This window comes from Nycticebus coucang, chromosome 6 (genome assembly GCF_027406575.1).
Source record: "Nycticebus coucang isolate mNycCou1 chromosome 6, mNycCou1.pri, whole genome shotgun sequence".
In the NCBI taxonomy this organism is placed as follows: Eukaryota; Metazoa; Chordata; class Mammalia; order Primates; family Lorisidae; genus Nycticebus; species Nycticebus coucang.
The window spans coordinates 37,531,390-37,555,365 of NC_069785.1; positions in this window are offsets into that span (position 1 = coordinate 37,531,390).

Here is a 23,976-nt window from a genome sequence, read left to right on the forward strand (position 1 = left end):
TATCCATTTATGTTTTTAAAGTACACACTAAAAGCTCTAGAAAGTTATATACTAAACTGTTACAATGATGCTTCTGAAGACAAGAGTAGACAGACTTTATTTTTTATTTCACACACATCTGTATGCTTCATTATTTTAAAATAATATAAATATATGTGCATTTCTTGTATATTTAAAAAGATTAAATATTTAGTCCCATCAATAAAGGAATGCAAATCAAACAATCATGTGATACAATTTCTTAACTTTGAGGTTAGCAAAGATAAAAAAACAACAACTGAGGGCAAAAACCAATGTTGGCAAGATTATAGAGACTAGAACAACCTCATGCTCTATTGAGAAGCAAATAAAACTTTGGTACTACATATTAACTCTTTAATGTATATACAGTCTGACAAAGCACACTTATTCGTGTAGATTTATCTTAAGAAGATAACTGGAAATTGTGAGAGATCTAAATGTCAAGATGTTTCTTGCAATTTTTTTTGTAGTAATTAAGTATAGAAAACAAGTTAAAATCAATAATTAGGGAATTAGTTAAATAAATGTACCATGGTATATCCAGAGAGTAAATGTACCGTAGTAAAAAATTATGAAATCATTATAAAGTTTAATACATACCTATATTTATTAGCATGTAAGTATATGCTAATGAGATGTACTATGACAAAGAATATGAGCACACTTATTTACATAGCCATATGCAGGATTGTGATTAAACACTCTGGAGTCAGAATCTCTTAATTTGAATGTGAACACTGCCACTTATTAAGCTTTGTAATTTGAGACAATTTACTGAAATTTTCTTTTCTGCTAATTACAAAATGATGTTAAAATATCACACATAGTTGTTAAGAATTAAATTCTCCAAATATTCTGTAACATGGGCTATTTCTTAACATAAAGAGGTATCTGGAGAAAATTCATCAACATGTCAATGGAGGTTTTCTCTAGATGGTGAGATTGAATGGATTTATGTGCTTTGTTATGTATACTTCTCTGCATGGTTTGAATTTTGTGAAATGAACTCATCTTAAAATATGATAGTTGGGAGAATGGATGACTAGTAGGAGGGAAAGTGGGGCAGAAGGGAGGGAGGAAGGGAGGACACTTGACTGATTCAGAATGGTCTCAAAGGTAAGTAATAACATGATAAAATTAAAAAGAAGTATAAGGTCTAGTTTTCAGCTGCACTGATTAAAAAATTCAATTTTACTATTTTATCCAGTGTAGATCAGACTATAGGGAAGTGGTGGAAACTGTGCAAATTGATGGAAGACTCATTAATAAACCAGAACATACATGCCAGCTCATCTTTTACAAATGGGAAAGACAAATTAGAAATACAACTCCTTTTATTTTTTCTTCCCCAGGGAGAGTATGAAGAATGCAGTCCTCCACTACCGAAAAGTTTGCAGTCGAGTTTCCTACATTTGGGGAAGTTGCAGAGGCTAGCAGGTCAGGAGAGCAATAGTTAAGCCTTGCCCTGGGAAAACCACCTTCATGATCGTGATCATGATAGTGGTAGCTCACCTGTCAGGTAAGTGTGCAAATACAACTTTTTTGTCAAAACCTTGCTTGATAAATTAAAATCGCAATGAAATGCCACTAAATACATAACAGGATGGCTAAAGGTTAAAAAAATGACAATGCCAAGTTTTAACTGGGATATGAAGCAACTAGAACTCTCATACGTAGTAAGAGTGCAAAAATGGTATAGCTTCTTTTTAAAACAATATGACAGTACCTCATACAGATAAACATACTTTATCTTATGGGTAAAGGGGTTCTACACCTAGATATTTACCTCAGAGAAATGAACACATAAGTCCATGCAAAAATGTGTATGTAAATATTCGTAGTAGCATCATTCTAATAGCAAAAAATATAAAGCATCCTAAGTCTCCATCAACTGGGCAATGGATAAACAAATTGTGATTATATTCATACCTGCAGAGTATTGCTCAGCAATACACACAGCAACACGGATGAATTTCAAACACAGGTAAAGAAAATAAAAGTCAAACACAAAAGACTACATTTTATATGATTCCATTTATACAAAATCCTGAAAATGGCAAAGTTACCAGTGGCAGATCCAGGTTGCCTGAGGCCAAGGGTAAGGGGAGGCCATCAAGGGCAAAGGGCCTTGAGGAAACACTTTAGGGTGAGGGTACTGTTCTATACTTCCATAGTAGTTAGTTTCTCTCTCTCTTTCTTTTTGAGATAGATACTCAGTCACTCTGGGATTTAGTGCCATGGTGTCACAGCTCACAGCAACCTCAAACTCTTGGGCTTAAGTGATCCTCTTGTATCAGCCTCCCAAGTAACTGTGATTACAGGTATGTGCCACAGTGCCTGGCTAGTTTTTCTATTTGTAGAGATGGGGTCTCTCTCTTGCTCAGGCTTGTCTCAAACTCCTGAGTCTGGGCAGTCCATCAATCTCTGCCTCCCAGAGTGCTGCTGGTATTACAGGAGTGAGCCACCATGCCTGGCCCATAGTAGTGTTTCTTACACAATGGTTTGCAGTTGGCAAAATTCATCAACCTCTAGGCATAAAATTTAGAATTTTAATATATGCCATTAAATCTAAATGAACAAAATAGTTATATTTGTTTAGGATGAAATTAGTTTTTATTATCTGGTAAATGATATCATTCCATTAATTCCCTTTCTCAGTATATTCATTTGTACAATAGGAATTAAACTTTGAAGGAAACTAGAAAGCCTACATCCCCTGGCGGAACATCTTTTTCCTTTAATTATTTTTCCCAAACAAAGGGAGTTCTAGAATTTCTATGTCAATTTGGTTTTAGGACTTATTAGTTAAAAATGGCGGCAATGGGATTTATGTAAAATTACATTTGCATATTAAGCACACTTTTAAGTTGTAAGTATAGTTGAGGGGAATATTAGAAATTATAGGGGGCCTAAGCTGCTTTATATAAAGCCTCCCAAACAGGCACTTTAAAAAAAATTTCAGATTAATATGAGGGTACAAATGTTTAGGTTGCATTGTTTTCATATGTAAGGTAAAGTTCAAGGTGTAGTTGAGCCCTTTACCCTGGGGTGTGCAGAATACCTTCACGTAACTGGCACTTTTTTTTCCTCAGATACTGTATTGATCTCAATCATGTTCTAATCAGTTATAAAAATTTGCATTATATACTAATGTTATCAGCAAAATGTTTTAAAATGTAACTTTGAGGGTGTTCTTTGTTTTCTGTTTTACTATGTTCAGTTTGAGAGAAAGAGAGAGATGATATAATTCTTGTCTTTGTTTCCAAATTCTTCCAGTCCATAAAGTTCAGAGCCTTAACTTCTTTAAAATTGCCACATTTGTATTCAGGTATTTAAAATGTCTTGACAGTTCAGTTTTTAGCTTGAGTGTCCTTTCTGTGGATTATTGATTGTATCAAAAGCTGAAAACTTATTTGAACTTTTACCTAACACCACAAAGTATGTTTTAGGGTCAGATAAACATGGGTTTGAAGACATTAATTTATCTTTCAGCAGGATGTTTTTCCTTTATCTGTATGGTAGGGACATTTATACCTATCTAATGCGGCAAGGATTAAATACATGTACATGCACTGATCACAACATCTGTCACATTCCAACCCTGAAGCAAACATTGACCAATTATAAAACAAAGAATTATAGTTACTAAGTCAAAAGGAGATAAAGGAGAGATTATATGGAATTGCATAAAAGTATTCAAAAAGGAGATTTATATGGAATCATGTAAAATAATCAAAAGAAATCAGAAAATAAGAAGAAGAAAAAACATGAGACAGAAAACAAATATCAAGATGGTATATTTAAACTCTATAATATCAATGATCACCTTAATGTAAACATTTAAAGACCTAAAATGCAGATTGAAAGACTGGACAAGAAGGCTAGACCCAGCCGTACCCTTCGTACAAGAAAATTGCTTTAAATATGAAGACACAGACAAATTAAAAGGATGGAAAAATACTACACAGACACTATTCAAAAGAAAAATAGAGTAGCTAGATACATATCAGGCAATGCAGATTTCAGAACAAGGAATAAAATTAGTCTTTTTCCTTCCTCAGAAATCTAGTCCCCCAGGTCCCTTCCTATGAGGCAAAACATTACCCATTTTTCTGTATCTTTTCAGAATGAGTTTATGAATATATAAGCATATATCACTTTTATTTTTCACCAAGGGGAGTATGCTATATTCACTGTTCTGTACTTTGTTTTTCCAAATATATCTAGGACATTATTCTGTAGTATCATTCCATATAGAGTTGTCTCAGTCTTTTTAACTACTATATAGTAAAGAATAAAGTTTTATTTAAAGGTCTTTGTCAAAGATACTACAGTCTTTAAATTCTAACTAACATGGCTAGGCAAAGTCTTTCCAAAATATGTTTTGAATGTAACTTAAGAACATTGGACACCTTTACATCTAATACATTCAAAACTAAGGTCAATTCTCTCAGCCTTGTGTGTTTTTTTTTTTTTTTTGAGACAGAGTCTCACTATGTTGCCCTCGAGAGACTGCTGTGGTGTCACAGCTTACAGCAACCTCAAACTCTTGGGCTTAAGTGATTTTCTTGCCTCAGCCTCCCAAGTAGCTGAGACTACAGGCGACTGTCACAACACCAGACTATTTTTTGTCGCAGTTGTCATTGTTATTTAGCAGGCCCGGGCTAGGCTCAAACCCGCTGGCCTCTGTATATGTGGCTGGTGCCCTACTCACTAAATGACGGGACCTAAGCCTCAGCCTTGTTTTTCAAGGACATCACCCTCTACCAGTCTGATCTCTAAGGTAATTCTAAACTTCCCCTTGTTTCTTATCTTTTCCAAGTAGACAAAGGCTTATACATGCTATTGTTAAGGAGTCGCAGTAAGTTGGAAATGGATGATGAAAATCTCTTTGAATTTCATTTTCAGTTATTCAGTGTATTGGAAATATGACTATCTTCATCTAACTCCAGTCTCTATTGCCAGATGTTATGTTTTTCCTAGAATATTGTATCATAGAACTACAGTTTTTTAAATGTTAAATTGATATTTATAATATTCCTACCCTAAACATTTCTTTCCAGAATTTGTTTTTGTTTTTGAGGCAAGGTTTTTCTGTTGCCTGAGCAGTGCCATTATCACAGCTCACTGGAACCTCAGACACCTAGGCTGAGGTGATTCTCCTGCCTCAGCCTCCTGAGTAGCTGGAACTACAATTATATGCCACCACATCTGTCAATTTTTAAAATTTTCTGTAACCAGAGGTCTCACTATATTGCCAAGGCTGGTCTTAAATTCCTGGGCTCAAGCTATCCTCCTGCCTTGGGTTCCCTAGTGCTGGGATTATAGGCGTGAGCCACCAGGCCTGACCTAGAATCTATCTTTATAATTATATTCACTATTCTGATTTAAGAAGGTATTTTGGATCTGGTGGGATATTTGGTGTTGTGTAATCATAAGTTAGGTTTACAGATCACCTTTCTTTTGACAAGCTCTAAAGCTTTTGTAAGTTGTATTTTATATATCCTAATAATATACCTGTGAAATAGGTTGAAGAAATTATTTTCTTTTCATTATACAAATGAAGGAACAGAAACACAGATATATCAGGTAATTAGTGCTTGGCTACACAGTGTGTTAGTGACAGAACTGGGACTAGAACCCAGGTTTTCTGACTTTCAAGCTAGATCATAAATTTCAGGACTATAAAACTGTCTCCTCTGCAGTTTGTGAAGAGAAATGGCATATACTGTCACACATTCTGAATTTCTAGAGCTGTAATAATAATCCATTAAAAAAGAGAAATGCCTTCCTTTGAGAATCTCATTGGAAAAGAACATTTTGCAAGAAAAGTAGAGGATACGTGCATACATATTCAACCGCTGAATCTCTTCATCGAGAACTTCTCTTTAAAATGAACTTAAAATGTGATGACATCAAGCCCAATGCTACACCTATTTTTATTCCTCAAATATTGTCCAAACATATAAATGTTCTGGACTCTAAATCAATCACTTGAAACTGGTCGACTACAGCTTTGAAAATATTGGAAGCATCCTGAACATCATGCCCATCTGTCATTTCTTTTCATCATAGAGCATACATAGCCTGCAATCATTCATAGCAATATTCTGTAGCTCTGGTAAAAGCTCATGAATAGCCTTCTCTGTTTATTCTATACTCAGCCTTCTCTATTCAGCTGCTATTTCTGAGTAATTAGATGAATTCAAAAGTCCAACAAACTAAATTCCAAGTGGCAACTCAATGGCAACAGGAATAGTTGAATACATTATTTTATTTAAATGGAAACCCATTTTTCTCTAAAGTGGAGCAATTTGCAAGAAGAACTGGCAAAACTAGCCTATAAAAAGAGAATTTAAACTTGGAAAATTTTTATTATAATTATAGTAATATGTTAAAATTTGGTTAAACAACATTTTAATTGCAGTCACTTTCTCTTTGAGCTTTCATTTCATCAATTAAGATTTTTATACATTAGCTAGCTTTATTCCTTTGGTGAAACCAGGTAGATTAAATTTTATTGTGTTTAGCAATGTGTATTTGGATTGTTTGTGTACATAATTCTATTTTTTCTTTATTTCTTATCTGTATAGCTGAGCGTAAAAACAGAATAAATAGTACTTGAGGACTAGTCAGGTGTGAGGAAGGATAATGTATAGTGGGTATCCTTTATCTAAAATAGAAAACATGTTAGGAATGACATAGGTAGGTTTTTTTATTGTTATTATTGTTGGGGATTCATAGAGGGTACAAAGAACCAGGTTACACTGATTGCATTTGTTGGATAAAGTCCCTCTTACATGTCCTGTCCCCAAGAGGTATGTCACACCCCGTGACCTCTACCCGCTCCCTCCTTCTCTCTCTCGGATATCCCCTTCCCTGCCCTCCCCTATGTACTAGATTATTAATTGTCCTCTTATCAGAATTGAGTACATAGGATTCTTGCTTCTCCATTTTTGTGATGCTTTACTAAGAAGAATGTGTTCCACTCCATCAGATTAATATAAAAGATGTAAAGTCTCCATCGTTTTTAATGGCTGAATAGTATTCCATGGTATACATGTACCACAGCTTGTAAATCCATTCCTGTGTTGGTGAGCATTTAGGCCGTTTCTCCATTTTGATGATTATAAATTGAACTGTGATAAACAGTCTAGTGCAAATGTCTGTATGGTAAAAGGATTTTTTTTCTTCTGGATAGATGCCCAATAATAGGATTGCAGGATCAAATGGGAGGTCTAGTTTGAGTTCGTTGAGGATTCTCCATACTTCTTTCCAAAGAGGTTGTATTTGCAGTCCAACCAGGAATGTATAAGTGTTCCTTTCTCTCCACAATCATACCAGCATCTGCAGTTTTGAGATTTTGTGATGTGCGACATGCTCACTGGGGTTAGGTGATATCTCAGGGTGGTTTTGATTCTCATTTTTCTGATAATTAGGGACGGTGAGCATTTTTTCATATGCTTGTTAGCCATTCATCTTTTTTTTTTTTTTTGAGACAGAGTCTCACTTTGTTGCCTTCGGTAGAGTGCTATACTGTCACAGCTCACAGTCACCTCAAACTCTTGGGCTTAAGCGTTTCTCTTATTTCAGCCTTCCAAGTAGCTGGGACTATTATAGGTACTCGCCACAGTGCTTGGTTATTTTTTAGAGTCGAGGTCTTGCTCTGGCTGAGGCTGGTCTCGAACACATGAGTTCAAGCGATCCACCTGCCTCAATCTCTCATCTGTCTTCTTTAGAAAAAGTTCCATTTGGGCGGCGCCTGTGGCTCAGTGAGTAGGGCGCCGGCCCCATATGCCGAGGGTGGTGGGTTCAAACCCAGCCCCGGCCAAACTGCAACAAAAGATAGCCGGGAGTTGTGGCGGGTGCCTGTAGTCCCAGCTGCTTGGGAGGCTGAGGCAAGAGAATCGCGTAAGCCCAAGAGTTAGAGGTTGCTGTGAGCCGTGTGACGCCATGGCACTCTACCCGAGGGTGGTACAGTGAGACTGTCTCTACGAAAAAAAAAAAAAAAAAAAAAAGAAAAAGTTCTATTCATTTCTCTTGCCCAGTGATATAAGGGGTTGTTGGCTCTTTTAATGTTGATTAATTTGAGTTCTCTATAGACCCTAGTCATCAAACTTTTGTCTGATTACTAATATGAAAATATCCTTTCCCATTATGTAGGTTGTCTATTTGCTTTGATTGTTGTCGCCTTAGCTGTACAGAAGCTATTCAGTTTAATTAAGTCTCATCAAAAATAGGTAAGATTTTTAAGCAAACAAAATTTAATAAATTAGCATCCATGGAATCAAAATAATGCAAGAGCTTAGATGATAAAAAGTACACTATGATACTTAAAGTTATTCATCTCATAGTTGATGAGATGATAATTAATTATTAAATAATAATTACAGAAATATTGATATTAATTTTTTCACATTTTTGTGCACCTATGCACACATAATTTTAATATAATTGTTATGTACAATGGTTGTAATTTTGTATTTTAACTTGAGAAAAATGAGCACATTTTATAGATATGAAATTCTTTGGAAAAATTTATTTTAATTTCAAAATATTGATAGTAAAAATAATTAGGAAGAATCGTTGTCATAAAATTCCTTCATTTTTTTTAAAAATAATAGGTAGTGAGAAACATTAATAAGAAGTGAGTAAATACATCTACTTAATTTGTTTATGGGATATTTTTTCTTTTATCACTGATTCATTCTTCTCTCTCAGGCAAAAAGAAATGTATATGTTCTTAACTCTGTTCTCTTTAGAAATGCATATTTTTTGTTATCAATCAGTTGAAATATTCTCATGTTATTATTGCAAAATACTAATGTGTGAGTGGATGGGAACATTTTGCCCATATTGGTTACACTTAATTAAATATCCCAAATTGATTTTGTATCTCTAGGAGGAGTTTTGTTTCTTAAGACTTATCAAGATTTTTGATCAAGATTATTTTATTTCCATACATTGGCAAGATCCTATCTAGTAGATGTAGTAGTTTATCATAGGTCACCAAATTTTCTATTTTTCTTCCCACCGAGTGAATACCATAGAAAGTCAGAGGGTAAGGAACTGTTGATGCAGTTCACAGAGATCAGCCCCTTGGAGCAGAAAGCAAGGCCCAGAATGAAGGATGGGTCCTGACAGGGTAAACAGAATAAGCTACAAACCTCTTTATTGCTATGCTTCCAGTTCCTGTTTGTCGGCCTTGTGCATAGGAAGCGCTCAAAGGTATTTGTTGGGTGAAAGAATGAATGGCATAGACATTAAAACTAAAGTAACTAATCTGGAAGTTTTGGCTGTATTTCTTGTTTTTTTAAGGAAATTATTTTACTTCACATTTGTCTTGTCACTGAATACTGTTGTAAGAGCCTTCGAGCTATTTATATTAATACTTAAGAAACCACATTTTGAACTCCTGTGAAGAAAACATCAAGAAGTAAAGTAACTGGGGAAACAATTATGAGAGAGATCATATTGGTATTTAAAAAATGAGTTGACTGATTTGAACAAGTTTGTTGGATAGATAATTAAGTGAAGAAAGTGAGTCACACATGTAATTCATGGCCTGCAATTACAACATAGTGACTCAAATTATCACTGGTTTTGGTATTGGGTAGGGTGTCAGATGATGTATGATTTTAGGAGATGTCATGGCTGTGGCAATCGCTCACAATGGCAGTTATGATGATTACAGAGATTGTGAGGTGGGCTGACCCTGTCTGTGTTTTAAAGTTTATAACGGGGCAAGAATAGCTTGGTATTTGGACTCTTAAAACATGAAAGGAAGATCAGGAAGTTTTTATGGAAATTTTAAGCAGGACTTATTAACTTAGGGTCTGTGATTAGAATATACATTTCTTTTTTTTTGTAGAGACAGAGTTTCACTTTATTGCCCTCTGTAGAGTGCTGTGGCATCACACAGCTCACAGCAACCTCTAACTCCTGGGCTTAGGCGATTCTTCTGCCTCAGCCTCCCCAGTAGCTGGGACTACAGGCGCCCGCCACAATGCCCGGCTATTTTTTTTTTTGTTGTTGCAGTTTGGCCAGGGCTGGGTTTGAACCCGCCACCCTTGGTATATGGGGCCGGCACCCTGCTCACTGAGCCATAGGTGCCGCCCAGAATATACATTTCTTATGTTAAGGTAGGGGCATTTGCTGGGAAAAAGTAAAACACTAAAATTTGGGATGGAGATATTGGGCAGGCATAGGTGAAGCTAACAAATTAGATCCCCAAATTCCCTTAAACTTGCCTTGGAAATGGAAGCAGCTTTCTTCCACTGTCAGGAGAAACCAGTCTTTGCTTGGATAAATATTTTTTAATAACTTCACTTGGAGCAGTTGTCTCTCAAGGGGTTGTCTGTTATCTACAAGGCAACTTCCCACAACCCACAGTCACTTTTCAATGCCACCCCTCACTGCTTCCAGAGTTGTAAGAGAATTAAATCCCAGAATAATCCTGAGGGAAAATTTGGAGTTCTGATCTAGGAGGCAGTCATTTTGCCAATTTATTTAGGTGAGAATCTGGCAGGCATGAATTAGATGGGATTCTAAAGAGATGAGAAGGGACTTGAAGATTAAATTAGGTTAGTGGTCCTTAAAATCTGGTCATTGGACTAGTCAGTATCAGAATTACCTGAGAACTTATTAAAAATATAAATTCTCAAGCTTTATCCCAGACCAATGAAAAAGAAATTTGGGAGCATTGAGCCCAGCAATCTGTTCTAATAACAACTGGTGATTCTGATGCATGTTCAAGTTTGAGAACCATGGGAATGTATAAAATATATATATGTGGCTTCCAGTAAGATTTGATTTAGTATTTTAGCTAGCATAGTTGGGAATGAGCTAACAGTTCATGTATATAAGATTTGGTTTAGTATTTTAGCTAGCATAGTTGGGAATGAGCTAACAGTTAGCTGGGTCAGTAGAAGCCTGGACTCAATAGTTGTCCCTGAGATTGAGATTATAGAACTTCCCAGAAATAACATAGACAAGGAGATGGCTAAGAGAAAGGGTACAGATCTAAAAAATTTGCTCTACTATCTTCTCCTTTTAATCCCGGATGGTCTAAAGGACACCCCCTTCATCAAAACATAATAAAATGCACTGGCGAGGGAAACAGCAGCATCCTTGAAAACCTCTGTGGTGACTGTCCATAATAGCTGATGGACATAATAGCTGATGGACATAGGAGATGATGGACATAGGAGATAGGATCATGAAAATGAACTCCCTGATTTGAATGAAAAAGATGGGATCCAAAAGTATTATAGGCGAAGTATCAGAGAAAATCTGGGCCCAATTATCTTAATAAGGCACAGGTTATAGAGTAGTAATTGAAGTGTTTTGACCATAATAAACATATGCCAAAGGTTAATTGATCATAAGGTCCTTAGGAGTTAAATAGATGGACAACCTAATAAGGTATCTCTTCACTCATATAAAATAAAAATGCCTTACTTCTAGTGGGAAGAAACCAACCTAAATTGTCATATTGAGAATTATTAGCCTCAGTTCTCAGACTTAAGCCAATTTATAGACCTGAAGCCTCTTAATTAAGGAGTAGGCCAGGTCCCTTCAAAGAAGAATATGTGCCCTCCATTGCATTTCTAGATGAGCTTGTGATCACTTACCAGGATGATTTTCACTGGGCTCAATTCTCCCAAATTTCTTATTCATTGGTCTGAGATAAAGCTTGAGAATTTACATTTTTAATAAGTTTTCAGGTAATCCCCAGTCCTGACTCTGAAATAATGGTGATCCTTAGGACACAAAACACCATCAAGATCCAATGGTCAGAGTATGGACTTACAGAGGTCAGGGGATAAACAAGGTTTTGACTTCAGTATACCTGAAAGTGGCTCAGATAAGCCCACAGACCCAATTACTCCAGGACTATAGAGTAGCTAATGAGACAAGTGCCACATCTTGTGTGAGGAAAGAATTTCTTCAGTCGATTGAAGGGGAAAATGAATGCTATGAAGCAAAAATAGTGAACTGGGATATTTACTCTCTGTTCATTTATTACATTAGTTATCTCTTGCTGCATAACAAATTACCCCCCAAATGTAGTAGCTTAAAACAACAATCCTTTATTTCTGTGGTCAAAAATCAAATGTGGCTTAGTGAGGTCCTCTGGCTCAGGTTCTCTCATAGGGCAGAAGCCTCATCCACAGACTTGCCTGATGAAGGATACACCTACGAACTCACTCATGTAGACGTCAACAGGGGTCAGTTCCTCACTCATTATTGGGCTGAGGGCTTCATTTCCTTGCCAGTCTGGAGACTTCTCTGGTGTTCTTCCTGTGTGAGACTGTCCATAGGGCAGCTCATAGCATACCAGCTCCCTAAGAGTGAGCAAGAGAGTGTCCAAGATGAAAGCCCAAGATGGAAGCAAGGATAAAAGCTTATCTCAGAAGTGATATTCCACCACTTTTGCCATATTCTAGTCATTTGAAGTGTGTGCCTATATCCAGTTTACCCTCAAGGGGAGAATATCAGGAGGCAGGGACCACTGGGGACTTCCCTAGAGACTGACTTTCATACCCCCAATTTCTTTTCTGCTGTGGATCCCATCTGGACTGTATCACTTTGGGCCCTGCCTTCTGGCTTTCTGTTGTGTTTTTGCTGTTGGGAGTTCCAGGCAGGAGAATGGGAAAGGAAAAAGAAGTGGGAATATTTATTTTGGTGCTTTCTTTCTGAACTTCACGCTGTTGTTCCTGACAGTGGTTGTACTCTTTATTAATACGTCTGCCTCATGGCCCCACTTCCACAGTTCCAGCCCCAACTGAGTACTGGTAACACCATATCCTCCCCTTTCCCTGTCAGGACTAGGAATGGCTTAGACTCTGTAAAGGTGCCAGTTCTTGGATACTTCAATGTCCCTTCTGGATCCTTCACATCTACCTCTCTATACAGTTCTTTCACTAACTTCTCTTTAAGTTACCTGCTAGGACCTTGAATAATATACATTTCCTAAAACAAGATATTATAGATTCCTATCTTCTTAGTCTTAATGCCAATAATACTAGGCAGTTAGTGTTGTATGAATATGGGTAGGTGGATGGATGGGTGAAAAAAGTTGAGTAACCTGAAAGAAGTATTTTAAATTATATGAACACTCTTCACTGGTATAGAGACAATTAGGACTCTTAGGCTTTGTCTGAGACAATAAGGTAGAAAAGGTTTAAATGATCTCTAAGGAAAAATAGTAGTTTTAGAGAAGTATTTTTTTTCTTCTGAAGATAAGGAGAAAAGGTGACTTGCTTAAATCAAGTTCACAGCAGTGTAAGAATTTTTCAGAGGATTACCCAGTTTATGGAAGCAAAAAAATGCCTACCAAATTGGCATAATATTTAATAACCATAACCAAAGGTTGTTGGTTCTCTAGTGTTCTACCATTTCTAAAAATTAAGATTATTCCAACCATATGTGTCGTGAAAAAACTTTACTAATGATTTTTAAATTATGTCAATAAGTAAGGGTAACTAAACTGATGTATGAAAGTGAGTTGTAGGCATACAATACTTCACAACAATCATACTGTGATTTAAAAGATAACATATAAGTAATGGACTCTGACCCACTGAAGAAAGACAACTAAAAGCATTTACTAAGTTAGATGATTTTATTCTGCAAGATGTAATATTGTGGAAATCTGGCATTTTCACAATTTACTTTGTCAGGGCAAAGTACCATATTCTCTGAGATGTTGGCTTGTTTCCCTCTGCCATCATAGTAAAAAATACTCTTAGTGTTCTGGGTTATAATTTCCCTGTCAATATAATGCAGATCTTAAAGACCATCTGTTTTCATTCTGCAAAGTGTGTTATAGCAGGCTTTCGAATAATTTTCAAAAATTGATTTGCTCATTATTTTCCATACCTGCCCTCACCTTAGGATGCACATGCATGGACAGTAAATTTATAGTCTGTATTTCTCCCAAGGCCTATATCATTACTTGCCATGGCCAAGTGAATAAGGGAATATTTGCAAAGTTGCTGTGGAGATGATGAGGAAGAACAGAATGTTTAGGTGGAATGTAGTCTGTTCCAAAGCATTTTATTAGTGAGAAATTTATATTTTGAAATGTATTTTTATATAGGCCAATTACCCAGCTAATTTATGTTTTTAAAAATCTCCTGGAGTGCCTTTTCTTGTCTTAATTGGCAGTTTTATTGGCATAGTGTTGACAATAGCCCTCATTAATACAACATTCATTGCACTGAAAGAAACCTAAGAGGGTGCACTAGAGGGCATAAAAATATCTCCAACAACTCTGCACCTTCCCAACATTGGCAGTCAATAAAATCAAAAAGTTGAGAGAGAAATTAATAAGGTGACAGAAATCAATAAGTTCAAAATGATACTCCAACACTAAATACCTAAACCTCTTAATTAGGTCCTCTCTTCCATTTTAACTGTAAACATCACAGGCCTATGCATATCTTCATATTAGCGTATTAAGGATATGCTGGCATTTGCTGGCATTAAACTACCTTACAGATCCAGAAAAGATCTAGGAAATTGTTCAATCAACAGAGAACCAAGAATTATTTTAATTGAGAATATTTGCAATCATCATCCCAAGCAGGTAATAAAATTTGTGACTGAATGGGGAGCAAGCAAAAGACAAAAATCACAAATCCATGTATTTCTCAAAAATCAAAATGTTATATTGGGAAATCTGTTATTCATTCACCTGCCAAGTTCTCAGATTAGAAATCTTTGTTTTCACTGCAACAGTTGACGCTACCGAAAACTGCTAAGTCACTTGAGGAACCTGCTTCCTGTTCTATTTCAGATGTTTCTTCTTTGATAATTTTTTTCTTCAATGACTTTTTAATTAAAACGCTTTTCATATTACCCTAAACAAAGGGTAACAAGAAAGAACATTGCTTTCAGATTTTTTCCCTCTGTCTGTGTATGTGTATATCTGTAATTCTCCAGCTGTCTCGTAAGCTGAAATAAAGCTAAAGTACAGTGCCAGTTTTGATTCTTTAATTATCATATGGGTTTCTGTTGTATTAATTTTTAAACTTCATGACTCCATTGACCATACAGTGCTTGCTCTCAATATCATTTGTTCTCAGTATTTTTCATTATTAAAAATAAAATTAACCTTTCCCTATAGGTTTCATCTGGACATGACTTGACCAATCACTACATACAATCAATCACCATTTTATTTAGATCCTGTTTTTTAGTTATCTTCTTTATGTATAATATTACAATGGTATATTTATGTTTTGGGTATTGAGAGAAATATAATAAACTACCAACAATATCACAGGTCAAAAGGTGACAAAAGGCAAGAGTGTGCTGATAACTATTCTTCCTCCTACATATTGTGGTATATGAAACTCTCACTAGTCAGGTGATTTCACTTAGTTTAAGTGAAGGGTGTATGACAATTATATAACCCAATAATGTTTGAAGGGAAATAGTATAATAACAAGATAAATTATACATGCTTGAGGTAACTTGAAATCTATCCGTAAACAATATAAAACCCATAATTCCTGCCAATGTATATGAAACGTTAACTTTTCATTGTGTCTTCAAATTCTACAATGTTTCTATTATTTATAGTGTATTATTCAGAACTCCAGAAAGAATTTTTTTTTTAAGAAAAGATTCTTCTCTTTTGCTATCCACCACCATATAACTGAGGTTTAGAGAAAGCTCCAAAAATTAATGAAAGTGTATAAAAAGATCTTAAACAATGTAGCTGTTTTTGTTCACTCTCCCTTCTCCTGTGGCAATGAAAAACAAGTATGTGGGTGACCTGTAAGAATAAAGGAAAAAGATTTCCTTTTGTAAGACTACACACTGAAAGCAAGGGTAAATACAAGTTTTAAAAGTTATGAGGAAAACATTCAGAGAATAATTTCACCTTTACAAATTAATTAGTTAATTAAGAAACATAGTCTTACTCTGTCCCCGTGGGTAAAGTGCCGTGGAGTCAGGCTGGCTCACAGCAACTTCAAAATCCTGGGCTCAAGCCCTCCTCCTGCCTCGGCTTCCTGGAAACACATACTCACCACAACACCTGGTTATGCTGAGTTTTTCTATTTTTAGTAGAGATGGGTCTTGCTCTTACTCAGGCTGGTCTTGGACTCCTGAGCTAAAGCAATCCAACCACCTCAGCCTCCCAAGTGCTGGGATTACTAGCATTACAGGTGCGAACCACCACACTGGGCCTCTGAGAATATGTTCAAATGAAAACAAGCAATTATTGAGTAACCTCAGAAACTTAGCATGTAGAAAGGCCTGCTAAATCCATCTATCTCAAGCCTATTTGGTGAGAGAAATTGCTTTTTATTACTGTGTAAACCTATCCCGAACTTTGTGATCTTTGGAGAAAGGAAAGGTGCTCAGAAATTAAAATTAAGACTATGTATACCATGGAATACTATTCAGCCATTAAAAAAAATGGAGACTTCACATCCTTCGTATTAACCTGGATGGAAGTGGAAGACATTATTCTTAGTAAAGCATCACAAGAATGGAGAAGCATGAATCCTATGTACTCAATTTTGATATGAGGACAATTAATGACAATTAAGGTTATGGGGGGGGAAGCAGAAAGAGGGACGGAGGGAGGGGGGTGGATCCTTGGTGTGTGTCACACTTTATGGGGGCAAGACATGATTGCAAGAGGGACTTTACCTAACAATTGCAATCAGTGTAACCTGGCTTATTGTACCCTCAATGAATCCCCAACAATAAAAAAAAAAAAGTTAAAAAATAAAAATAAGTTTGATCTCTGCTCTGGAAACCTCCTGTTTCAATTCAGGAGGATGTGAATAAATACTGTACAGGTATATTACAAACCTATTCACCATAAAAAAAGCATTGTGCTTGTTTATTCAGCAGAGAATATAGACTCAGTTGCTAAAAAGGCTAATATGATAATAAACTCTGTTGACAGACCAAAAAAAAAAAAAAGACTATCATTGCTGGTAGAAGAATGAGATATTGGTAGTTTTATTATTTAGAAGCCATCCCAAGTAAGAATATCAAAGCATAGACTTTAAACTTTGTCCAAAAATAACTTTGATGTAAAAAATACATTGTTGTTGCAGGTCTATAAACTATATGATATTCTGGAATAACCAGATGGGCAGTATGAAATGACCTTTTAAGAAATTTATTTATATAAACAATCTGGATAATTTAGAGTGCTAATAATGAGAACTTGAGTTAATTTAATAATCTCGCTTTGAATTTCTCAGTTTCTCCATTCATAAAATGTGAATAACAAAAAACCTGCCTCATAATTTTTGTTGTTGTTGCTATTAACCTATATAATTTGTTGAAACATTTTGAGCTATATCTGGCAAACAGTAAGCATTCAATAAATACTATTCCAGCTCGGCGCCTGTAGCACACTGGTTATGTGCCAGTCACATGCACTGAGGCTGGAGGGTTCAAACCTGGCCCAGGCCAGCTAAACAACAATGACAACTACAACAACAAAATATCCGGGCACTGTGGTGGGCACCTGTAGTCCCAGCTACTTGGGAGGCTGAGGCAAGAGAATTGCTTAAACCCAAGAGTTGGAGGTTGCTGTGAGCTGTGACACCACAGCACTCTACTGAGGGTGTCTCAAAATAAATAAATACATACATACATACATATATATAATGTACACCATACATACATACCCATGCCCTTAATTACATAGACTTTTGCTTACAATATCTGGTAACTGCTTCAATTCTCCAGTATACCTTGATAAAGAAAGGTTCTGCATGAATGCCTAGAATAGGCTAAAAAGGTGCCCCCCAAATACCCAGATAGGTTCTAATCCCTGAGACCTGTGAAGTTATTTTATATGGCAGAAGGAACTTTGTTGATGTGATTAAATTGAGAATCTTGAGATAGATTATCCTTAAACACAGTCACACGTGTCTGTAGAAGAGAGAGGCAGAAGGAGATTTGACTACAGAAATGAATAGAAGGCAGTGTGAAAACTGAAGCAAAATGCTATGTTGCTGGCTTTGACCATGGAGGAAGAGGACACAAGTCAATGAATGCAAAAAATGCAGCTGAAAATTGAAGCAAGATGCTATATTAGTAGCTTTGACCAGGAAGGAAGGGACACAAGTCAATGAATGCAAAACATGCAGCTCTAGAAGCTGGAAATGGCAAGGAAACAGACAGATTCTTCTGTAGCCTTGGGAGGGGGTTCAGTTCTGTTGCAACCTTGAATCTGGCTCAAGAAAACAGATTTTTGGACATCTGTCCTCAAGAACTAAAAGAGAATGAATTTCTTTTAGGCCATTAAATTTATTGTAATTTGTTATAGAGAGTATAGGAGACTAATAAAATGTCATACTGTCTTTAATTAATTAATCAACGACCTAATAGTTATTAAAATTACATATATTTATTAAGCATTTACTATGGGTTTAAATGGATATGGAAAGGGGTTGATTATTTGGTTTACACACTCAAAATATGAATCTTGTGCTTGGTTTTTATAAGTTGATGTGGTTTTTGTCATCTCCATAAATACGTTATTTCAGTTGTTTATATGGAGCTGTGAGCATTGTGGGAGGCCCTTTTCACTTTCTGCCTATGCTTGATTTGCCATATCAGACAAACACTAATTTACTTATCATCTGAGGTACGATGATACTACTTTTAGAGGATATTTTAAATATAGGCATAGAGACCTGCCAAAGCAAGAAGTAGATGGGTAAGACAGGAAACACTTGATGTTGCAGAAAATGTACCAGCTTTGGAGTTGGGTTTCACTCATTGTCTAAGAGCAGATTAGTAATTAGCTGATGTCTCTATGCTGGATGCCAAAACTGCTGGCTGTGATCTGCTCCTGCTGCCCTTTGTTCACAGCTACACTGCGTTTCTCAAAAAAAAAAAAAAAAAAAAATAGTAAGAATAGATTCTTGAGTAAGTGGTAGGCAGAGTGGAAGATGTCTTTCCTTCTATGTTTTACTAGGCAGGATATGTCTGATAGTGGATACTCAGGCCCCAAAGCAGTGTTCCAAAGACTTTACATTTCAGTGCTTTTGATTCTCCCACCCAATCTCTAGTACTGAGTTTGATGAATCCAAAAGATGGTGGTAAAAGAACTTAGTAAAATTAGTTGACAAATCCAACAAGCATTAGTTGGGAGAAATCTTTTTCTCAGGATAGAAAAAGATTTGCCAAATTTGCAGATGTTTTTCCTTGGACCTACCATATTGCAAATTCTTCAGAATTTATGTGATCCTTATAAGCCTGGAAGCTGTAGGCCAATAAGCTATCTCAGAAACATGCTTACCAGAAATAAAAAAATGGTTAATTTGGTTTTCTGACAAAATTTTCAAGACTCATAATTTTCTTCAAACCGATCACTGTGAACCTGCCAGATTGTTCATTTGATAAGAATCTTACTGCTTATTTAAATCTGTTAATACACAGCATTAAATTTTATTTCCATCAGGGAACAATCTCTATTGCCTACTGATTCATCAGATAGAAACAGTATTCTAAGATTTAAGTGGTTCTTACCTTTTGGAATGACATACTTCTCCCATGCAAAGCCCACAACATGTGGCCTATCCTAAATATCAAGAGGCTTTTGTGGTCTATGGACCCCAGGTTAAGAACATCCAAGGTACAAAGATCTTTTGTTGTATCATAAGAATGAGTCAGTCGGATTGTGTATCTTCAATCTATTCAGGCAGTAATGTTGACCAAAATAAATAATGTCTTTGATTTGTATCACAAATTTAAAAAAATATTTATTTTGCATAATGTATTAGTTTTCTATAGATGTCATAACAAAATACCCCAGACTGGGAGGCTTAAACAACAGCAATTAGTTTTCTCACAGTTCTGGAGGCTAGAAATTTAACATTGAGGTGCTGGTAGAGTTGATTTTCTCTAAGTCCTCTCTCTCCTGGTACAGATGGTTGCCCTCTTGCTGCCTATTTGCATGACAATTTGTCTTTGCTACATCATCCTGGTGTCTCTTAGCATAAAACCAGTGTAATGTATGGTGTCCCATGATTGCATTAATGTACACAGCTATGATTTAATAAAAACAAACAAACAAACAAAAAAACAAAAACAAATTTCTCTTAAAAAGGTACCAGTCTTATTGGATTAGGACCCACCCATATGACCTCATTTAAGCTTTATAACGTCTGTAAAGGTCCTTTCTCCAAATAAAATCACATTGTAAGATATTGGGGGTTAAGTCTTCAAAATCGGAGTGGGGAGGCAATTCAGCCATAACATATAGCATCTGAATTTAATTGCTTTTATTTGCCTCTAAAAGTATTATTTCCCATGTCCAAATTTTCATGGTTGAGTTATCCCATAGGTTTTTAACCTGTAATAGAAATTGCACCTCATTTTCTGGTAGCAATAAAACTGACAATGGTTAATTTGTATCCCAAAGAAACAACTATAGACAAAAGACTTTTATAAAGTGAAAATAGGAATAACTGGAGTTTGAAAGACTTTTTTTATTGTATAAACATCATCATGAAACAAGTAATATAAATCATATAATTTTTTTAAATATTTATAATATTTACTTAATTGTCATGTTTACTTTTTTATGCAGAAGAACCTGTATACAGGTTGCTCTTGGAAAGTAAAACTATATTAATTATATTTTAATCCTTACCCTGGCTACTGATTTTGCTATGTTACAAACATATCAATAATATATTTCCAAATCTACCAGCTGAGGATGAAAATTGCAAGGGAAAAAGAATTAGTAGGTTTGCATTACAATAGGCTAAAAGATCAAACATTAGACATATATTTAGAAATAGCACATTTATTGTTAACTTTCAATATTAAACTAACCTCAAATAAAACATCCTATATTGGTGTACATGCAGAAATGACAAAAGGTGAATACAAAGAGGGGAAAAATTATACAGCTGAAGCACAGACACAAATCCACAGCAAATAAAATTGATATTGGATATTAAGAAGGCAAATATTTAGGTAATAAATCTTGGAATATCATGATTACCAGATGGTAACTTCTACATTTCTGAAAAAGGTACCAAAAACAAATTAGTTCTTTTCTTTCACCAAAAAATCTTTTTTATGAAGAATAAATCAGTATATTATGACTTTTTTTTCATTTTCCAATGTGAAACCAGTTTTGAGTACCAGTGAAGGGATTAAAACCCAGAATATATACAAAATATAAACACAATATTAATCTTATTGTAGGGTGTGTCAGATGAACAACAGAAATAATTCCTGTCAGTTTGTACTTTTTTGACCAATAATTCTCTGTATTTCCTGCAAGTAACTTGAATGATGCAAATGACCTTATTTTTACAGCATGCTTTTATTAAATAGTTTATTATTTTGGCAGACTAATAAAGATTTTGGTATTTGCTTTTATTTGCAATAATATTACCACCACATAAAAAAAGGATTTTATGTTCTTTTTGAGGAACAAGGAGGATAAAAGTGGTGATGGATAGCGCAACTGAGGCATCAGCAATGAGCTGGAAATGAGACACATAAATATGAAAGCAGAGCTAAGAAAATAGAACTGCACCCTTGGCCTTTCTTAAAAGAACATGCACACTTCATGGTTCATTCACACTGTTACAGAAACTCCTTTTGTTTCCAATGAATCAGAGAAGGCAGGCAAAGTCTGAAACACTGTTTTTACTCATAGCCGACTGACCCCTTTTTAATTAGACTCATTCCAGGAAAATATTTTCAAGCTTTCTGAGGATGTTTTGATTTGAGAAAAAAGAATAATAAATTGACTAAAAAGTTGGTGAACATAGGGACTGACAGGGAATCAGAACAGATTTATGATTTTCACCATTATTAACTCAAAGCACAAAAAGTGAGAGAATTCCATGCAGTAGCATCTTTAGAGAATGCTACATCCAAGGATATTGGATGTAGGTGGCTGGGAAATTGAATGTGTCTTTAAGGAGAAATAATATTCAACATATATAAGTATTATATAGGTAAAAATATTGGAGACTTTGGGGATTATAGCATTAGATGTTGCCAGTAATGGCATTTGTTCCTTCAAAAATTATGATTATTTATATGGTGCATGTTTTCTGATCTAATGTCAGTATGTAAATTTTACATGTCAAATGTTATATGTTTATTGTCAGCAGAGTGTGTTTAGCATTAATTTTATCATCTTCCATTAATAGCTTGTTTCTTCACTGTAGCATTTATAATGTCAGCACAAATAAAAGCATACTGTGAGGAAGGAACCAAGGGGAAGGTAACTCTCCTATTCAGGGCCAGAACCTGAATTGGCACACGGTGGCTCTCAGCTCAGAAATATTCAGACGTGTAACCATTTCTTTTCACAGAAAAGGGGAGCCAATAGATGGAAGTAGTTAGAAGTAATATATTGTGAGCTGAAAGATCCACTGCTTCATTATTGACATGATTCGGATCTTACAGAGGGAGAGAACTCTACCATTTGGACTCTTGTCGCAAAGGCTTACAATAGACACGATTCTGACAAGAGGTTGGTGGTAGCAGAACAGACTTAACAATTAATGGTATGCCAAGGCTGAGTTCAGAGAATTGCTTTACCCAATGCCAATCATTCATTCCTGGCAGTAGCACTTCACATCTTTCCTGGGATGCCATCCAACCACAGTGGCATCTAAAATATATCGAGCAGTGTTGTTACAGTTGGAGGTGAAATTGAAATTTGCGCCAAACAGAAGTGACAAATTCACATGGCTGAGTGTTGCCTAGCAATCAGGTCCAAGGGGGACGTGGCAATTCTGCCTTACCCATGGGTGTGTGGAAGAGGGGGAGAGAAACATTTACATTCAAGCTTGGGTGATCTCACAAATAGATCCAGGTATAGGAGAGACTTCATTTTCCCACTGAGGCATAAGGAGGTAAGGGATTAGGGTGATGCAGGCAAAGGAGAAGGTAACTGAAGTTGGTATGATAAGCAGCTTTCAAGGCCGAGGTTCTTAGCAATTAACCTGGGGGAGGGGGAGAATAGCAAGATGCCAAGATGCCAGACTTGCTGCAGAAATTGATGGCACTTGGCCATCCTGCTGCCTTTTGACTGCAAGCCTCTTGATGCACCTCTGTTCAGCTGGTACTTGGCAGCTGGGTGGCCCCAGGGTATATTGAGCAAATGGTGGCTTTCTCTTCTCAGAAATCCACCTGAGAGCAAAGCTCCCAATGAGCAGAAAGACTCCAGAGATGTGGGGAAGGAATGAAATGCTTAGGCTGAAATTCTTATCTTGTGTCTTTATTTACTTCCTTTGTGTGATTTCTCATTCCACTTACCTCGTACTGGTCTTTTCTTTATCTTGGAGAATATGCCCAAATTTCTCATACTAGATCCTCTATGGTGTGGAGCGATTATAAGATCAATGACTAACAAATGAAACAGTCAATATACTAAAATACCAACTTTGGGGAAGGAGGCATAGTGTTTGCACAAATAATTTTGCTTCTAGGTTTTTTCACCACTTCTTACTTGGAAGAAGCATAAATCTGGAAATATGTAGGGTGGAATTTATTGCTTAATAGGAGAAACTTATGAACCACAATAAATTCCTTTTCCCTTTGCCTACTTTTGTTGTTCTTGTTTTCTTGAACTGCTGAGTCCAGTCTTCACAGCCCTGTCACAGGGAAATGCTCAATGTAGGCTGAGATGGTGGATGCTTTCTCGTTCCTTACTTTGGTGCTCCTAATTCTGCAGTCTGACTCCTACTCAAATGTGAGTGAGTTCCCATCCATAGCAATGCAAAACTTAAATACCATGTCTTTGGTATTTGTTTGTAATCTGTTGTTTTATCAAGGAGACTCTAAATCCTAATGGCAAGAATAATTTCTTCTAAGTAGGATCATATACGATAAACATGGAACATGAAAAGTGCTTTGCAATTGGGTGGCGCCTGTGGCTCAAGGAGTAGGGCGCCAGTCCCATATGCCGGAGGTGGCGGGTTCAAA